The 21,180-nt window shown below is 36.3% G+C and overlaps 1 protein-coding gene across 2 annotated transcripts in view; it reads left to right on the plus strand.

Annotated features, from left to right (window-relative positions):
- The first annotated feature begins 3,039 nt into the window (after positions 1–3,039).
- LOC120417811 (pancreatic triacylglycerol lipase) overlaps positions 3,040–21,180 on the plus strand; it is a 38,647-nt gene continuing 20,506 nt past the window's right edge. Inside the window, exons 1-3 of one of the 2 annotated variants that reach the window (XM_039580011.2) lie at positions 3,040–3,184; positions 3,475–3,597; positions 3,916–4,202. The gene's annotated coding sequence lies outside the window, so the exon portion shown is untranslated. The remainder of the gene's footprint in view (positions 3,185–3,474; positions 3,598–3,915; positions 4,203–21,180) is intronic. The other variant, XM_039580013.2, reaches the window with a different exon arrangement.

Genomic DNA, 21,180 nt, shown 5'->3' on the forward strand with positions numbered 1-21,180 from the left:
AAATATAAATAAAAAATAAGTTGTAGAGTAGAATAGTTTGAAATTGAAATTTTGACAAACAACTAAATTTTTGACAACTTAGAAATTGTCACCAATTATACATAATCAATTGAAAAAAAATCAACATTCTTCATAAATTTTTCTCATCATATTTCATGTTTTAAAATATAAATGTTGTACAATTCGACAATATTTCACTTTAAAAAAAATATTTTTTTGTTATATTTATATTAACTTTTTTTTGTTTATAATTATTTTCTTGGTTTTGCGAACACATTTGGTTTGATTGTTTTATTTAAGCTTTGAATGTTTTGAACATTTTTTCAATGATTTTTTGAGTGAATTTTGAAGAAACAGTAATAAGTTTTGAATAATCCGTGTGTTATAGGAAAAAATCATATTCATTGAAATTTAGAAGTTTTTTTTTTGTGTATTATTGAACAAGATAAAAAAGTGTTTTTTCAATGATTTTGAAATTTTTTAAGATCTTTTCGTACGAAGTACAATCTTCTCGTTTCATTTTGAATCAAAGATTAGGGCACAAAAAAAAAGATCAAAAATATAATCAAATAGAATTTTTATGTTCTGTCGATTTTTTAGGATAACAAAATTGAACCAAAAAATATTAGCTCGGAATTCATATTTTATAATTTCCTTATTCAATATTTCTAACAAGTTTTAGTCAGAAAGTGATCTGATGTTTAGAACTGTTGGATATTTATTTATTCTTAGTATTTTTAGCAACGTGATTCCCAGATAATACAAAGTTTTTGTCACACTATCACATTCATAATTTTATATTTTTAAAGGAATGAATGTTTCATATTCATTATTTCCAAATTTAGAAATTTAATCGCTTTATAAATTCTACAGGAAAATAAGGCACCACTAGTTTAATACTTCCCATGACCTTATAAATATTGTAGAAATCAGAAATCAATTATGGTTATTTCGTCAAAAAAAAACATATTTTTTCTTTTTAAAGAAACTTAGTTCATGATTTCTCTAGCGAACTTCATATGAGAACGCAAAGTGGGCCGGATTCCAAAATAATTTCAAAACCATCCCGAAGGCCGTACAGAAAACCTCGGTTAGCCACATACGGCCCGCAGGGCGCATTTTGGTGACCACCGCCTTAGATGGTTATAATTTTCAAATTCATGAAGTTTGATACGTCGCATGATATGCTTCTCTGCATACTCCGGAAGTGTCCCCCAGTGGCCTCCGGTTCCGGCGTGACCAGGTTGGGTCAGAGGATATTGGCATGACCTTAGATGGTCATAATTTTCTATTTCATGAAGTTTGATATGTCGCATGATATGCTTCCTTGCATACTCCGTAAGTGTCCCCCCGTGTCCACCGGTAACTGGTTCCGGAGGGACCAGGTTGGGTCAGAGGATATTGGCATGACCTTAGATGGTCATAATTTTCTATTTCATGAAGTTTGATACGTCGCATGGTAGGGTTCTTTGCATACTCCGGCAGTGTCCCCCAGTGGCCACCGGTAACCGGTTCCGGCGTGACCAGGTTGGGTCATAGGATATTGGCATGACCTCAGATGGTCATAATTTTCAATTTCATGACGTTTGATATGTCGCATGATATGCTTCCTTGCATACTCCGGAAGTGTCCCCCAGTGGCCACCGGTAACCGGTTCCGGAGTGACCAGGGTGAGTCAGAGGATATCGGAATGACCTCAGATGGTCATAATTTTCAATTTCATGACGTTTGATATGTCGCATGATATGCTTTCCTGCATACTCCGGAAGTGTCCCCCAGTGGCCACCGGTAACCGGTTCCGGAGTGACCAGGTTGGGTCAGAGGATATCGGCATGACCTCAGATGGTCATAATTTTCAATTTCATGAAGTTTGATATGCAACATGACGGGTTTCTAGCGATACCATTATTGGAACCGTTTTGGTGGTACCCTAGAACCGGTTCCGGATTGGCCACAGTTGGCCGGAACGATCCCAAACAGTCAGAGGTAGTATGTAGTGTGCGTATGTAATGATTTACAAAAAATCCGGTTGAAAAAATTGACTAATGTGTTGATTTTATAACAAAAGCTGAAAAAATCATGTTTTTCGGATGTTCCGGGTTAACGGAACCGGTGTCCACTTTTGACAAATCATCTCTACGGGAGCTTAAAGTTGAGGTTATTACCCGTCAAATGCAACTGGAAGCAACCCGCTATGTGTTATCGTTCCGGAGATACAGGTCCTCAAAGTCGGGGCCTCAAAAAGGACTTTTTTCGGTTGTAGCAGGTTCCCGGTGGCCACAGTGCCCAAAACCGGTTCTGCCAGTCGGAATCGCAAAGTAGACATTCTAACCTTTCATTTGCGGCCAAGACATCCAAAATCGGTCAAGGTTCCGAATTTTGGCAGCCAAAAACATTTCTGGGTCATATAGACCCGAGTACCATAAGTGTGACTTTTTTTCTGGGGGGCACTTCCGGTGGCCACCGGAAGTCCATTTTTGGCTCAAATGTGTGTCTTGGTAAGATGCACAAAGTCATAAAATTTCAGCTCTGTAAGTGCCAAAGGTCAAAAGTTACGATAACTTTTATCATGCTCTTGGGTCATATAGACCCGAAGACCATGCCCGGGTTAAATTACCCAGCGCTCAGCATAACTCATTGAGCCCACCGGTTCTACACGAAACCTTCCATTCCTTCTGTTCTTTCCTTTCAAGGATTAGAACCTTCCAGTGTTCGTTCACCACAGACACAAAGCCACACAGTATCGTTGTCAATCCTTTTCCACTTTGCTGTGCGTAAATAAAACGATTTACTATCATAACCGCATGAGTGGCTCATGTTTGTTTAATGTATTTCTTCAGTAATTCTAATTTCATTAAAAATTTAGCAAAATATCTTTAAAAAGTTATGATTTTTCTAATCATCATAGGACAGTTTTGCACCCAAAGCCACGATCAACATTCCGAATAGTAACTCCAGTAGTAGTGTTAGTATCCACACGCGGTCGGAACCCACGCGCCCCTCTCCCAACAGAAGAAAACGGCCCGAAGTCGGCCCCTCTCGGGTTAGTCTTCGTCCAGCTGCAAGAGGGTGCGCACGTGCCTTTGCGTCTTACAAATCCGCCTCCGCGTTGTTGTTATTTTCATTCGTTGAGCGTCGTCGTCGTCGCGCGGACTTCGCGTTGTTTGTGTGTTTTTCCAGACAGGTTGGTCAATCGATTCCAATTCGCAGCGAGTAGCAATAAAAATAACAATAATAATAATAACACCCCAACAGCGTCGCGGCGGTGCTTCGAAACGCGATTGCTGCATTTGAGTGCATTTGCGCGACGTTGCTTAACGCGTGAAGATGGCTTAATTATTTTGTTTAATTCGAAAGACTGGCGCCACAAATTGTCATTACTCAGCTATCGTTGCGTGAAGTGGTTTTCCTTTCAAAAAACCGATCGTACCTTGTCCAGCCTGTTTTGAATCGCATATTTTTTTTGGTTACCAGTTTCACACGCACTCGAAGTTATTTCCAGCAAAATAAGAGGAAAAAAGTGAACATTCAAAGTGTCCAAAAAAGGGGCGCACAGCGCGAAGCAACATCATCCCCACCGGTGGTGGTGTGTGATTGGTGGGTGTCGAATCGGTGTTTACCTGTCTGATAAAACAAAATTGTGAACCATGGGGGTGGGTTGGTTACGAAACTAGCCAATCAACGACGACAACGAGGAAGTGAAATGAACGCCAATTAGCTGTCAGGAAATTTCACTGTTTGGTGCCCTAATGTGGAAATTTAAGTGCCAATTTAAGACCCTTTCCCTAGGAAGAAAAACCGTGACCTATCAATCTGTGGCATTTCTTAAATTTCATACATAATTTTAAGTGTTAAGAAAAATTAAATTAATAAAATTATAATAATCCCTTAAAACATCTCTCTACCCACATCCAGAGTGTGAATCAATTAGCAAAGTTGGCTGTGAGTGTGTTGTCGTCGCGAAAATGCATCAAACGTGAAGCACGTGGTGGAATTGGAAAGTTGTGACAGCACACTCGCTCGCACAAACAAACCAAAACACAAACAAATATATATATTGCATACCAGAAGGGGAGAAAACCGTGTCGTCGCCGTTTTGCAATATTTCTTCAGCGTCGCCGCCTTCGACTACAAAATTAAATAAGGGCCGAAGGAAAGGAAGGAGTGAAAATCCGCCTGCTTTGATGCATATTTTTGCAAACGTAAGTAACTTTTTTTTTCTTATTTGGTTTGTAAAGTGGGTTTTCCTTGAGTAGTAGACCTCTGGCAGGGCTCGTTTACGAGTTAGGTTTATTTATTCATGCCGGTTGACTCATATTCGAGTTTTCACAATATTTTGGGCGGAAAGCAATCTGCAGTGATTCGCCTCACTGTGGTAATGCTTGGTGTTATTTTCGATGAACACGTAAATTTTGTAAATTATCTTCCGTTTCTTAAGCTTAAATGAACCTTGATATTTTTAAATCTGATTCAAACCATATTTTTTAAATTGAAGGTTTATTTTTTTTATTTTTTAACAATGAATAATGCTAACTTACTAACAAAAGTTTAAGACTATCTTGCTTTATTGATTAAGGAATTAAAAATTCTTTTTTGTTTTTGTCCCCGGTGTTGGCTGAGGTCAAGAAAAGAGGAAAAACTTAGCTTAACATAAAATTCAACGTATGCTTAAGAAATCGCATATATTGCTAATTTAAAGTATTTTTTGGATTTAGTATCTGTCTTTTTTAACGTTAATATTGGTATATGGACAAATTTGGACATTTTCAAACAGAAAAATCGCTGATCTCTTTATTGACAGAAAAGCCACAAACAATTCGAAATATATATTTTTTAATTCATAAAAAAATGTTGAAGTTTAATTTATTTTTAATTTAAAAATAAAACAGCTTTCAAAAAACAGTACTTGATTTGAAAAACGACACTTCTTTTTCTCATAACAAATACTCTTTTTATGAAACAAATGAAAAAAGAGCAGAAAAAGTATAGAAGAAAACAAAATTTAAATTTGTTTGATCTGTAGTTTTCACATAAAAAATCACCAACAATTAATATAAATATGAATATAATTGTTTGGTTAGTTTCAAACACTTTTTTCAAATTCAATTCTAAATAAATAAATTATTTTATTTTGAAAATGACACCAAGCCCTATTTATTCACAAATGTTTTTTTTTTGTGAAATGTATGAAACAAATAAATTTGTGGATACAAATAAACAGAAGAAAGCCAAATTTATTTTTTTAATTATTTTACTTAAACTAAGGGTTATTTTTTTATAAAATTGAAATTTTTGAAGAAATGAGTAAGCAAACTTGCTATAAAAATATATATTTTCTTAATTTTTTTAATTTGGAAGAAAAAATATAAACACATTGTTTTAATTTACAGTATGTTTGAAATCATTCTAAAATATGTTGTATATATTGAAATAAAATTGAGCGGAACCTCAAAAATGATTTTCTTTTAAAAAGATTATTTTTTATAAAATAAACTATTGATTGTAAAACAAAAGCAATGCTGCCTTATTGAAATTTGAATTTTTATGTTTTTTACGAAAGAATTAAACTTTCAAAATGCTTGCAACGACCTAAGAAGTTTAAATTTTTTTATTTAGGGTATTTAATTACAATTAACCGGAATAAATCTAATATAATTTAAGACGATTAAAAATTGGAAATTTTTATTTGCCTGATTATTTTTGTATTATCATTGGCAGTTTAGAATTATTCTTTCCGGCCCACTACTGCGTAGGAAAAATCAGATTTCGGCCACAGAACCGAAAGGATTGTAAAAAAAGTGCTTTCAAGGATCCCTAAACTCTGCATTTTTACAGTCTCTGATTTTTTTAATCAAATATTTTAATTTTTGGTAGATATATTCCTCGTATTTACTTCAGTTTTAGCCATTTATAATTTAGTAAAATCTTATCAAATCGAACACAAGCGCAGTCAGCTAGAAAAAAAATCCCAGGAAGAACTTGGGGTAGAATTAGGCTTTTCTTTCTCACTTATCAAATATATTGTTTATAAAAAAAAATATCAGTTATTTCAAAATATGTTTCAAGTTGGTCTGAATATTAATGTTTAAAGTTTTTAATTTCTAATTAAACAATTTAAAAAAATAGCAAAGAATGTGATTGATATTTATAAAGAATTACTAATATGATAAAATTGTTAAAAACGGGAGAAGAATCAAATAACTCCCAACATTTGAAAAGTGTTTTATAAACTGGTATTTTAAAAAGTTTGGTTGAATACAAATAACTATTAAATTAAAAAAAAAATCATACCAGCCGTTAGATGATTGTTTGAGTTTACAATACAAAAAGGGGATCAAGTCTTCCCACTTACCCCTAATCTGATTTATGATGCTCCCATATCATCAGACCTCATTTTCGTTGTGAATCGAGTTAAAAATAAACCACTTAAGAAACTTAATAACCGTGCAAACGAACCCAACTACCCTGGCCCAATAAAAAAGTTGTTGAGGTGTAGTGAAAAAGTTCATCAACAAGCAAAAAAAAACTCAATTTAGTTACTTTCAATTCGATTACATGGCCCGGTTTGCATGCTCCAGTTATGCATGATCAAAAGCGTTCATTCCGGGAACGCTGGCTGAACCACTTTCAGCAACAGTGTGTCCAAAGTAGCCCGGTTTGACAGTGTGCTTTTGGGCTGATTTGGTGACGCGGGCACGTGCGAACACATGATAAACATCGGTCGCGCACGTTAAATTACGTAAAATTTTGCCGACTTTTGTTTTGATGGTGAGTTTTGTGCTCTCACGTTTCTTTTATTTTGGCGGAAATCAAAGCCAAGCATAACAAGTTTCCAGCGGTCAGAATCTTCCGTCGAATAAAAGTGCTCCAGAAGGTTTCCAGAGCCCAAGATCCATTAGCCTTCGAGGAAGAATAAAGAACGATAAATGTAGACTCGTTCTATTTTTTTTTTCCATGGAAGAAATACCCACACAGGGTAACGAGATTCCACTCGTTCCTCAAAAGGTCGTAGCTCCTCTCGAGTTGCAATCTTGCACAGCTGCTTCAAGGATATCAAGTACATACATATTTTATTTATCTGTCGCAACGCCAGAGTGCAATAAATGGGGTACCTACACGACGCACTTGGGATCCAGTTCCTTCCAGATCATAAAAGAGTAACTAGTGACTGGTGCAATTCAACCATGTGACAGTAGCCTGTCCCATTTTGAGGTCATGTCGAGGAATTTCAGGTGCTCACTTCTTAAATGATAGATTATGATGTTAGGAACAATGTTTTCTTAGACAAGAAAAAATAATAAAATACTTTCTCGCACCCCCTAGTCGATTTACTGAAAAAAGTCACTTTTTTGAACAAATTTTCTAAAATCGCTTGGAATCAATACAAAAATTGTTTCGATCAGGTGTGTATTACCATCAAACGATAGGTTTCTGTCCATAGATTAAGATGCACTATCAATATTGGACCAAAATTTAAGTTTTTGGACTCTTCCAGGCGGATTTGTGTCGAAAAAATCGCATTTTTTCGAAACTTTTTTCAGAAATGTTCATTTAATTTAGGGTAGCCTATTTTTCCCAGTAAAACCAATACATGCAGCTTATAGGAAATTTCATGGCGAACATTTTTCCCTCTGAGAAAATCCAATTTCGACACTCCAGCGCCGAGATATTTGAGTTTTAGTGAGGAAAAAAGTGCCAATTTTCAAAATTTCTCAGAATTCAGAAGCAAGGCCTACTAATTACACGATGTAGCAAGCATATGTCTCAAAGGTCAGGGTATGCTTTTTTATAGTAATTTTGGCCGCTGAATCCGAATCTGAAATCAAATTTCGTGTAAACAGTGATGTTTTGGAGCTACACCCTTTTGGAATGTTATTTGCGTGTTTAAGAGGCAGTTTTTGTAAATATTGCTCGGTTTGTTCTAGAGGTCGTCTCGAGGTGCTCCGATTTGGATGAAACTTTCAGCGTTTGTTTGTCTATACATGAGATGAACTCATGCCAAATACGACAAAGGGAAGTGGGGTAAAACGGGCATTGAAGTTTTAATTTTCCGAGGATTTGAAATATGACAAAAGTGAGACTAAAAAGTGCCGCTATGGATGCCTACAGGACAATAACTAACGTTGTAAAATGTTTATTATAGAAATATCGAAAAACTATGAGAAAAACTGCGATTAGCCAAAAAGTTATTACCGCAGGCTTATAGTCCATGAAATTCCCTAACTTGCAAAAAGATATTGAGGTTTTTTTTAAAAAAAAAAACCATTTTTAACAGTAATTTGCAAAAGCTATGAGAAAATGTTAAACCAATCCTGGATGTCTATGGCTCATTTTGAAGTGCTTCAAAAGACCTTTCGAATGCATCTAAGAGAGTTGGAATTGATGAAGTTTTACTAAAATGCGAGCAATTTTAAGATTTTTTATGTTTTTTGGACCTCAAACTTCAATGCCCGTTTTACCCCACTTCCCTTTGTCGTATTTGGCATGAGTTCATCTCATGTATAGACAAACAAACGCTGAAAGTTTCATCCAAATCGGAGCACCTCGAGACGACCTCTAGAACAAACCGAGCAATATTTACAAAAACTGCCTCTTAAACACGCAAATAACATTCCAAAAGGGTGTAGCTCCAAAACATCACTGTTTACACGAAATTTGATTTCAGATTCGGATTCAGCGGCCAAAATTACTATAAAAAAGCATACCCTGACCTTTGAGACATATGCTTGCTACATCGTGTAATTAGTAGGCCTTGCTTCTGAATTCTGAGAAATTTTGAAAATTGGCACTTTTTTCCTCACTAAAACTCAAATATCTCGGCGCTGGAGTGTCGAAATTGGATTTTCTCAGAGGGAAAAATGTTCGCCATGAAATTTCCTATAAGCTGCATGTATTGGTTTCACTGGGAAAAATAGGCTACCCTAAATTAAATGAACATTTCTGAAAAAAGTTTCGAAAAAATGCGATTTTTTCGACACAAATCCTCCTGGGAGAGTCCAAAAACTTAAATTTTGGTCCAATATTGATAGTGCATCTTAATCTATGGACAGAAACCTATCGTTTGATGGTAATACACACCTGATCGAAACAATTTTTGTATTGATTCCAAGCGATTTTAGAAAATTTGTTCAAAAAAGTGACTTTTTTCAGTAAATCGACTAGGGGGTGCGAGAAAGTATTTTATTATTTTTTCTTGTCTAAGAAAACATTGTTCCTAACATCATAATCTATCATTTAAGAAGTGAGCACCTGAAATTCCTCGACATGACCTCAAAATGGGACAGGCTAATGTGACAGCCAATTGGGGCGAACAACTGACCTTTTCAACGGCATTGTCCAGCAAGGTAGGAAATGATTTCGCCGATCTTAGTCATATCTCGAAGAGTTTATTGATCCTGAGGGCTCACACACCCCGTTTCGATAATCGTTTTCTGTCGACCAGCCGAGGGTAGAAGTAGGTACGAGGAAATACGATTAATCACTATCATTTTATGGCGTGTTTCTCGATTTCAGCGCGATGAAAAATAACCGCAAGTTATTATGTGAGCAACGATAAATCGTTTGTTGTTTTCTTCGATTTTCAAGGCCGCGGACACGCGCCTTGGCTGATGAAAGAGGTAATTACCGGGCGTTTTGTAAATTGAGGTATGCGAGAGGAGAATTTTCGAGAAGTGTTGGAGCGAGTGAGCTTGAGTTTTTTTTACCGTACCAAATCAAAACAAAGACATAAGTGTTGATGATTCAGACTCTTTTATTAATAACAATGAATATGATACCGTAAACCGAGGTGACTTTGATAGGATTTCAATTTGTTTTTGGAATATTTTCCAAGAGGTAAGGTTTTTCTCAAGATTATTATTTTTAAAACATGTACCTCCCATGTGGCCTCCCCACAGACAAAGTCCATGCATATTTTTGGAAAAAAAGTTTTTTCAATAGTGTTTAAAAAAAATAGTTACGTTAAAAATTCTTAGTTTGAATTCCGCGGTGACTATCAATAGTTTTTCTTGTTAAAATCATATTTAAGATAATTAAACTTTATTTGTACGTTCAATGTACCATCACTAAAGTAGCTGATATAGTTTTTAAGAAAAAAAACTCAGTGTTTATATTAAGTTAACGAAGTTTATAAGCTTTTTACTAAAATATATATAAATTTCAGGTAAAATTGTTAAAAAGTCAGAATTTTGTCTGAAATTTGTTAAAACTAGTTTTGTTCATAAAATTATCGATTTATATTGCATTTTATACTGAATTCGAAGCACGAATCACAAGTTTTCACATTTTACATGAAATTTGTTCAACTTGAATTGCCTATAAATTTGGAGATTTTTTTAAGTGTGTCTCAAAAACACATGTTATTTATTATTTACAAACTTATTTAACCTTCTCCTAGTGAAAGATTGTCCAAAGAATCCAAATATGCATTCCGTTTTCGGATTCAAAATCATGTTTATTGAGAAAATCATGACACTTTGAGAAGTTTAAAATAATGACTTTCATCAACATTTTCTTAACTATAGTTAACTAACTTTATAAACTTTTCAAAATTTTATGAAAAGTTCTTCTTGAGGTACTTTGAAAACTTCTCTAGCACAGTCAATATGATTCTAAACCAGTCAGTAAGTATTTAAATTGTACTCTTCATTTTGCGGAAAACCCTATCAAAGTCACCCCGGCTATCAAAGTTTTACGGTAATATAAAATAAGAGAACATATATATAAGATATATCTTTTTCAAATTGTTGCATTCAGGGGCCAAATCCTGAAAAAATTTGATTGAAAAAGAGCGGGTTCGCGTTGCTCTAATGATATTACAACAAAATAGCATCAAAAAACCTGGGAGCACGCAGATTAGATTGAGGATGAGGATGCAATAAAATTCCAATGCATTTCAACTTTTTTGAAAAAAATCTTAGGTACATATCCGGCTTTTTCTTCAAATTTTAAAGCAGCCACAGAAGGCACCAACCACCTAAGGGTGGATTAAGTAACGTTTTTTTATATATAAATTGATCACTAGAAACGTATCGAAGAATTCTCAATTAAATTTTTAACAAAAGTAGTTAAGTTAAATGCGCTTGAATAAAATAAAACTGTGAGAAATCGCAATTTCTTCCTACAGGAACAGTTAAAAAAAGTATTGAACAAATATTAATTAAGAGGCAGGTTTTTTGAAAATTTGTTTTTTGAAAATTAGCCAAGAGAGGAAAAAAATATATTCTAAATTTTAAAGCATCACAAAAAGCTTATTCCCATTTTTAAAAGTTGAGCAATTCTTTACAAAAGCGGAGGATTTCATGATTTTCTTTATGCGGGTTCTTTCTTACTCTAAAAAAATCTTTTTTTTTTCGATAAACTATTTTTATAAAAAGTAAAATTCCCAAAAAACATATATTTTTTAATTTTTGATTATCCGCTGAGAAGAAATCCCAAACTATTTTTTACGGAGATACAAAAAAATCATGATTTTAAAGAATATTTAAAATGCACCCTAAAATTTTTTAAGTAAAAATCCATTTTTCAAGCGAAAAGTTCTTAATTTTTTTTTATCGATAAATCGCGTTGTCGCAATGCAATTTTAAAAATATCTAAAAGTATTTTTAAGAGCAAAATCAAAATCGCAAACGAAAAATAGTTATATCAAAGTTTCAAAACAAAATACCCCTTGTTTTTTTTAGGTGTTTTGGAGCAGTGCTGTTAAACGTATAAATTAACGACGTTTAACTTAACGGAATCGTTAAAAGTTAACCTAAACGTGAACGCGAACGGAGCCTACGTTGATGTTAACGAGAACGTGAACGGAGCACGTTAATTAACGTCGTTAATTAACGCCGTTAATTAACGCGTTAATCCTTCTGAGGCCCCGACTTTGAGGGCCTGTATATCCCAAATGACAACATTTAGCGGGTTACTTCCAATTGGACTTGACTCTATAAGCTCCCGGAAGAGGTATTTGGCCTTTGTGGCTACCGGTTCCGGCAACCCGGAACTTCCGGAAAACATATTTTTTACTGGTTTTATCAAGAAACAAGTATTTAAGTAAATTTTGGTTTTATCAAGAAACAAGTATTTAAGTAAATTTTTCAAACGGATGTTTTTTTGTTAATCTTAACATTGCCTGTTTTGGGTCGATTCAGGCCAACTGTGGCCACTCCAGAATCGGTTCCAATGTACCTTGTACCCAGTTCCGAAGACTGCCTTATTGAAACCCCCAACATGTAACATGTTGAACTCTGTGAAATTCATCTGTCATGGTCATGCCTATGTTTGCTGGCCCAACCGGACCACTCCGGAACCGGCTATCGTTGGCCAACATCCAAGGTTACGCCGTTTTGAAAAGTTGCTACGGAATCATACCGACGCCTAATGACCCGACCTTGTATTGAACTTGACCTTGAATATGGAGAAAAATTATGCCTACGACCGACATACAAAATTCCATGATTTTTTGTAATGCACTGCCTATTGTTTTCGGTGGTCCAGTTAAAAAACCTACAGTTTTCGTGGGTGCTTTCAGTTAGCATAGTGCAAGCAGACGCAGTCGCAAAGCACTGAATCCAAGTAGGCCAGCTATCCTGCTGCTTGTCACAGTTCTGCCGTCTCTACTTCCACCGTAACCATGGAAACCACGCTGGTTACCACACACAAACACCCACCCACCCCACGATAGGCTGCGTGGGTTGGGCTGCATGGTGGTTTCCATGGTTACGGTGGAAGTAGAGACGGCAGAACTGTGACAAGCTGTCAGTCAGATCTTAACTTCAGGGAGTCCTTGCATGACCCAGGACATCCAAACACATTAACAAAGAAGTCTACCATACTCACTGAAGCTATTCGGGTATGTGCCGGGGTCAAAAACCGTCAACCTCTGGCTTGTCACGGCGGTAGACCCGCAGATCTTAACTCCAGGGAGTCCTTGGATGACTCAGGACTTTCCAACACATTAGCAAAGTAGTCTACCATACTCTCTGAAGCTATTCGGGTATGTGCCGGGGTCAAAAACCGCCGACCTCCTGCTTGTTACGGCGGTAGACTCACCGGTCTTAACTCCAAGGGGTTCTCGGATGACTCAGAACATCCCAATAAATTGTTACAACAATGCACTGTAACCTATCATACTACTGAAGCAGTCTGGGTACACCCAAAACTGGCAGCGCTAGTCCGAGATAATGATGGTCTCGAGTCGAGAGAATAGTGGTACCATTCACGGACACAGAGAACACAGCTCGAGATGGGCGATAGAACTATTCTCTCGAGGTTCATTTGCAAAAAAAGTTCATCCGTCAAACAAAAAACTAAAAGTGTTGACTACGGGAATCGAACCAGAGACCTTTGACATACCATTCCAATGACTTAACTGCCTCGGCCACCACAGCTTGGTGACCAAGGAGAGGTCAGAAGTCGATGTATGACACTTGTTGGAAATTTATTGATTCAACTAACGAATGAACTCATTTGTTATGATGGTGTGAGTTGGTACCATTATTCTATCGATTTTGGCACTGATCCCTCAATAAATTTTGAGAGAACGATTATCTCGACTGTGAATTTTGGGTGTAGTATCCGTTGTCCGTTGTCGACTTGTTTCTTTGGTAAGCCTGTTGCAAAACATTCCCGGATGTTTCGGATGAACTAGAACATCCTAGGTTTTCCAAAACTATGCTAAAATGTGTTAATAACAAAATTAAACGAATTACAATTGATACATTTTGAAAATTATCCTCAACTTAAGTCATGGACATTCTTTTTTAAAACGTTTCTCGATTTAAACAACCCCATTTTGTTGTGTTAATCAAGTATATGGTGTACATTGGAACCGATTCTGGAGTGGTCACAGTTGGCCTGATTCGACCCAAAACAGGCAATGTTAAGATTAACAAAAAAAACGTTTGAAAAATTTACTCAAATACTTGTTCCTTAATAAAACCAGTAAAAAATATGTTTTCCGGAAGTTCCGGGTTGCCGGAACCGGTGGCCACGATGGCCAAATACCTCTTCCGGGAGCTTATAGAGTCAAGTCGAATTGGAAGTAACCCGCTAAATGTTGTCATTTGGGATATACAGGCCCTCAAAGTCGGGGCCTCAGAAGGATTAACGCGTTAATTAACGGCGTTAATTAACGTGCTCCGTTCACGTTCTCGTTAAGATCAACGTAGGCTCCGTTCGCGTTCACGTTAATTTTAACGATTAACGGACGCGTTAACGTTAATTAACGTTTAACAGCACTGTTTTGGAGTAATTTTGAAGAATTTCCAAAGATTTTTTTTGGGAATCTGTTACCCCCCCGTGGACAATTGTCCATACAAAAAAAAACTTTTTTGTATGGATCGTGGACAATCGCTACACAAACCCCCCCCCCCCTAAAGTGTCCACGTGGTTTATGGATGGTCCCTACAACATTATAAACATTATATATAACAAAAAGTGAATTAAAAAAATAGATATTGGGTAATTCTCTACCAACTCACACGAAATCGGGAAAAGTTGCCCCGACCCCTCTTCGATTTGCGTAAAACTTTGTCCTAAGGGGTAACTTTTGTCCCTGATCACGAAACCGAGGTCCGTTTTTTGATATCTCGTGACGGAGGGGCGGTACGACCCCTTCCATTTTTGAACATGCGAAAAAAGAGGTGTTTTTCAACAATTTGCAGCCTGAAACGGTGATGAGATAGAAATTTGGTGTCAAAGGGACTTTTATGTAAAATTAGACGCCCGATTTGATGGCGTGCTCAGAATTCCGAATAAACGTATTTTTCATCGAAAAAAACACTAAAAAAGTTTTAAAAATTCTCCCATTTTCCGTTACTCGACTGTAAAATTTTTTGGAACATGTCATTTTATGGGAAATTTAATGTACTTTTCGAATCTACATTGTCCCAGAAGGGTCATTTTTTCATTTAGAACAATTTTTTTCATTTTAAAATTTCGTGTTTTTTCTAACTTTGCAGGGTTATTTTTTAGAGTGTAACAATGTTCTACAAAGTTGTAGAGCAGACAATTACAAAAATTTTGATATATAGACATAAGGGGTTTGCTTATAAACATCACGAGTTATCGCGATTTTACGAAAAAAAGTTTTGAAAAAGTTACTTTTTGCGTTTCTCTTTGTTTCGTCGTCCGTGTCTGTCGCGGGTGACCATGAATGGCCATGATCGATGACGACCAACTTTTTCAAAACTTTTTTTCGTAAAATCGCAATAACTCGTGATGTTTATAAGCAAACCCCTTATGTCTATATATCAATTTTTTTGTAATTGTCTGCTCTACAACTTTGTAGAACATTGTTACACTCTAAAAAATAACCCTGCAAATTTAGAAAAAACACGAAATTTTAAAATGAAAAATTTTGTTCTAAATGAAAAAATGACCTTTCTGGGACAATGTAGATTCGAAAAGTACATTAAATTTCCCATAAAATGACATGTTCCAAAATTTTTTACAGTCGAGTAACGGAAAATGGGAGAATTTTTAAAACTTTTTCAGTGTTTTTTTCGATGAAAAATACGTTTATTCGGAATTCTGAGTACGCCATCAAATCGGGCGTCTAATTTTACACAAAAGTCCCTTTGACACCAAATTTCTATCTCATCACCGTTTCAGACTGCAAATTATTGAAAAACACCTCTTTTTTCACATGTTCAAAAATGGAAGGGGTCGTACCGCCCCTCCGTCACGAGATATCAAAAAACGGACCTCGGATTCGTGATCAGGGACAAAAGTTACCCCTTAGGACAAAGTTTCACGCAAATCGAAGAGGGGTCGGGGCAACTGCTGTGTGAGTTGGCGGAGAATTACCCTATTATCTTTTCAGTGCCTATGCCTCTTTTGTATGATCAGTTCGCAAAATAGAATGGAAACTTGTGTGGAAAAACTTACGATGCTAAATTGCCATTTTGATATAGAGCATGCAGTAAAAAAGGGATTGAATGGACAACCTTTTGTCCGAATCCAAAAAAAAAAACATGGCGATGTTTGATGTTTTATAAGAATGATATATATCCCAAGTATTTCTGGATAATTAATCTTTTGAGTTTTTCTGATTTAACAGAAAACTAAATAAACCTAACATAACACAAAATATGTTCGTACTACAAACAAACGGCATCCACCTCAATTAAGCTTCACCGTCCTAAGGAAGGCTCATTTACTGTACACCATACAGCATAACTAACTTCGGTATTAATTTAGCTTCCTCCAATAATCCCCTTGGCCGGTAATGCAATGCACAATGTCAGGTTGTTGTTGTTTTTTTTTTGTGAGTAAGTACCCAACGCCGAACGCACCCCACATGAGTGTGTCGAAGTGCGGCGGTGAAGAAAACCGGAAAGGCATTGGTAATTATAACTGACAGTGTGCTTGCTTGGGGGGGCTTAACCGGTTGTCCGTCCGTCCGTCCATTATAGAGTTGGAATGGTATGGTTATCGGTTACGGCGACTACGGCGTGACGATCGGCAATCATGGAGCTAATCGTTTGGGTCACCTTCCGGGTTCAATTTGAAGGATTTAATTAAGCAGATCGCACGCCGGTTGTTGTATCGGATGTGCAGGCTTTTACTCTGAAGGGTTAACGATGTGGCAACATCGTAATTGCTCACTGATAGGTACACGATTGAGGGAGATCAGGGTACTTTCACTTTCAAAACAGCTTAAATCTTTGGGAAATTAAACCTTTCTCGACAACTCCAAAACAACAACTTCCGAAAATTGCAACACTTCCTGCCCAAAACCGTCCAACTCAACTCCAATCTTAATTTGCATACGCGTATATCAAATCGGACGCAGTTCATTCAACCTGCAGTTCAGCTGGGGTCTGTCCGGTCATTCCAACGGTGGCGACTCGGCCAAGTTCGACGCAGTGCGACAACGACCTAGATCCTACTCGCTGACTGTGGCTACCCCTTTTACGCACCAATAGTCAACTAGTCACTCCGGCCAAGTGCCAACTTTTTTGCCGTTTTATTTTTCTTCGGTTGTGTGACCTCGAAATTTGGCGTCAAAAGCAATTTGGTCGCGCGCGCTAATCGAAACAAACAGCGCCAACAACCCCGCGAGCATCAACCTAGTTTTTTGTCGTTTTAGAGCTGTTGTTGTTGTGGGACTTTGGCTGGTCGAGACTTGAGCTACCGCACCACTGCACTGCAGCTGATGATATAATTTGGGCCTGAACCGTTGGGTTGGGTGCATTGGGTTGGGAAGTAAAGGGTGAAGCAGTCATTTACTGTTGGATGAACAAAGAAGGAAAATAATATAATTTAATGAGAAAAAATTGTCAGCGATATCAAAATTTTCAATAGGGTCCTAAACTGCCGTTCTACGCATAATTGTCCCATGTCAGTTTTGGACGATTTTAAGTTTAGTCTGATGTGTACTTTAAGAAAAACACATAAAATCTGGTAGTTTGTTCGGAAACTCATTAAAAACCACACCAAGTCTGTTTGTCCCATCGTTGAACTTCTACGCATAATTGCCCACCAAGTATTTTCTTACACGGAATCATTAGTCTTACTAAGCATTATGTCTTGTTTACCTGTTGTATAGCAAGAGAATCACAAATAAGGATGATAAACTGCTAACTGGGGCGATTAGGGACACATATGGCGAATAGGAACCCACGGGACAATTATGCGTAGAAACACAGAAATCGGTCGAAAAATTTCAATCGCGTTTTTCCCAGTTGCACTTTTTTGAACATAGGACAATTATGCGTAGAACGGCAGTAAAGCCCTATGTCAATGTTTATGTACAACGGCAAAAAACACGATTAAAACGTTACTTAATCCACCTTTAGGTGGTTGGTGCCTTCCTCATATTCATAAAGTCAATACATTCAGTAAAAATAGCAACATTACCCCTTAACATGTTTAACAAATCAACTTTATTACTCATTTCTTTTGATATGGTTCGCAGACCATCAATATTTCTGGCTCATCGGTAAGGTCTGATAAAAAAAAACCCTATCCAAAGATAGTTCGCATGGAAGATTCAGACAATATTTTTATCACAATATCTGAAATCCGACCTCTAAAAAGTGTATAAATAACACTTAAGTGCCAATAACTTTTAATAGGGTTGTCAGATCCTTGATGTTTCAGGCTCATTTGAAAGGTCTTTCGATTATCTAACTAACGATGGGTCGCATGATGGACCCGGACATCATTTTTACTGAAATATCTGAGATCCGGCCTCCAAAAAGTGTATGAATAACACTTAAGTGCCAATAACTTTTGATAGGGTTGTCAGATCCTTGATATTTTAGGCTCATTTGAAAGGTCTTTGGATTATCTAACTAACGATGGGTCGCATGATAGACCCGGACATCATTTTTACTGAAATATCTGAGATCCGGCCTCCAAAAAGTGTATGAATAACACTTAAGTGCCAATAACTTTTGATAGGGTTGTCAGATCCTTGATATTTTAGGCTCATTTGAAAGGTCTTTGGATTATCTAACTAACGATGGGTCGCATGATGGACCCGGACATCATTTTTACTGAAATATCTGAGATCCGGCCACCAAAAAGTGTATAAATAACACTTAAGTGCCAATAACTTTTGATAGGGTTGTCAGATCCTTGATGATTTAGGCTCATTTGAAAGGTCTTTCGATTAGCTAACTAACGATGGGCCGCATGATTAACCCGGATATCATTTTTACTGAAATATCTGAGATCCGGCCTCCAAAAAGTGTATAAATAACACTTAAGTGCTAATAACTTTTGATAGGGTTGTCAGATCTTCAATGTTTTGGGCTCATTGGAAAGGTTTTTTTAATACCTTTCTGAAAATGTATAACATGAAAGGGTTTCTTACAAAAACCACCCTTTTTACAATCTTCCGGACATACACCAAAATCGTTTTTTTAGCATAACTTTTGAAGTACTTAACTAAACTTGCTGATTTTAAATAGAGACCTATGGGACCCCAAGACGGATCGAATGACTTAACAACACGAATAATTAATTAGTTTAAGAGAACCTATCACTGTGTTAAATAGTTTTATTGAATCACGCAAGCACACAAATTGTAATAATTAAAAAGATTTTATCTTACGTTACATGAATAAATAAATAAATAAATAAAAAAAAATAAAAATAAATGAAACTAATTCGCAATTCGCAATTCGCAATTTTCAGTGTAAGAACGGGCCTTGACCGATCTTATGCACTAGGTTCCCGACGAACACGCACTGCCCTTACACCTACATTTCACCCTTGCTCTGAGTCAGTACGAGCAACACGCTAGAACACGCTTTGAGTGTTCGTGCCAGGCATGCACACCTTCTTTTCCGGTTACGCATTTTAACTCGGCCGGGGGTGGTACATTACGTAGGGTTTGATGTAAGTATAAGCGCCTAACCATTTATAGTGTGGCCTATCAACTTTCATTAAAAGCAAAAACTGTTTTATTTTAGTTTGAATTCAAAAACTAATTGTTATTTTACTGTGTATTGTTTTCTCCTGAAATCTTTCCTAGTGTTGAGTCGTGTTTATATGTTGCTATTTCTTTTGTCGCGTTGTTTTGTTACAATTTTTGGTCCTAAGCATGTTATAAAAGTTTACCAAAAATACAATAGTAATATTTGTGTTAATCCTTAACCATTCCATAAATTGAGTAAGGGCTCAAACCTCACTTGTCTAAAAACAAAGGGTGAAGATTAAAAACAATAAACAGTAAAAGAGAATTTATTTTATAAAAATCAAGAATCAATAGTAAGAGAATGATGAGCGTATTTTAAAGAATAAAAATGAGAAGCTAGATGTATTAGATGTAAAATTAGACAATAGTTAATAGAGATACAAAACAAGCTTAGATTATAGTAATGATAATTTATAGGACAGATAAAGAATTATTCAAATAAATAAATTCGCAATAAAATCAAAAAAGATTAGACAAATGATAAATAGACTTGATATTACTAGTACATTAAGGAAAAGTATATTTTTAGGAATTGAGAATCAGTAGAGCAAAATAAAAATAGGAGATAGGTGGTAGCTGAGAATGAAGAGAAGAGTAACCCCGTTGTGCGATGCTCAGGTACATCCACAGCAGTTGACTCAACATACTGCGAATCAAAACAATACCGTCTACAATCACAAATTACTTCCCTTTCCCACATTGTCGCGCCCCTTTCTTTTAGCCGTCTCGACTCTGACCCGCGGTGGTCAAAGGTTTACGATCCGTTTCCACAGGCCACCAGCTAGGTCATCATGAAAACCAAGCCAACGTGGAGGTAAGAAAATAGGACACTCGCAAGGAACCAGAGCTATACTGTTCTGATCAAGATAATTCGGATGATCTAACAGAACTACGGATGTAGTTAGTTACGCTCCTTCCAGGATGTTCCTTACGTGGACGTCAACCGAAGAGCACGCAACAAGGTCAGTGCCATTGCATGCTCTTAGGTATCAATCCTTGGCCTGCAATAAATGAAACTAATACAGTCAAAATCCGTTCATCCAGTCCGGAGATAATCGAGTGACAATTTTTTTGTCTACGAGGTCGAATTAAGAAGTTCATTTTTCGAGTGATTTTATAGCCTTTCCTCAGTAAGGTGAGGAAGGCAAAACCAGTTCTGAAGTGATCAGAAATGGTTTTTAATAGTTATAATGCAATAAAATAAATTGACAAGACAACATTTTTTCGATGGATCAACTATGGTCCCCTTGGAACGAGCTGTCTAATAGGACTCTTTCTGTCAAAAAGGGCTGCGAAGTTATTTTTTTTAAATTGGTTTAAAAATCAGTTTTAAATCCTTTGCGGTCGTACAAAGGGTCATTGTACTCAGAAAAATGAGCTTTATTGTTGTGAACAATAATATCAGCAATTTAAGCTTAATTTTAGAGCCCAATTAAGAAAATCTACACTAAAACTAGAGAAATGTCTAACCATTTTATTTAAAAAAAAAATAGGAATAAAATAAGGAATATTTCCCTAAAATGTTCATTTTATTTTTTTCTGTTGTTCTGTTGATCAAAATCAGATAAAAGTCTCCATAAAATTTTGGGGACTGGTCAAACAAAATGGGTTTGTAGATGTGTGAAATTTTGCAGATATGATTTTTTGAATGTAAAACTGGTTTAACAAAGCAAAATTGATTATGGAATCTATAAGTACCTTATGTATAATCTGTTTGATAAAATTTATAGTTTTCAAGTTGTTAGCTACTTTTAAGTAAA

The sequence above is a fragment of the Culex pipiens genome, chromosome 3 (genome assembly GCF_016801865.2).
Source record: "Culex pipiens pallens isolate TS chromosome 3, TS_CPP_V2, whole genome shotgun sequence".
Lineage (NCBI taxonomy): Eukaryota > Metazoa > Arthropoda > Insecta > Diptera > Culicidae > Culex > Culex pipiens.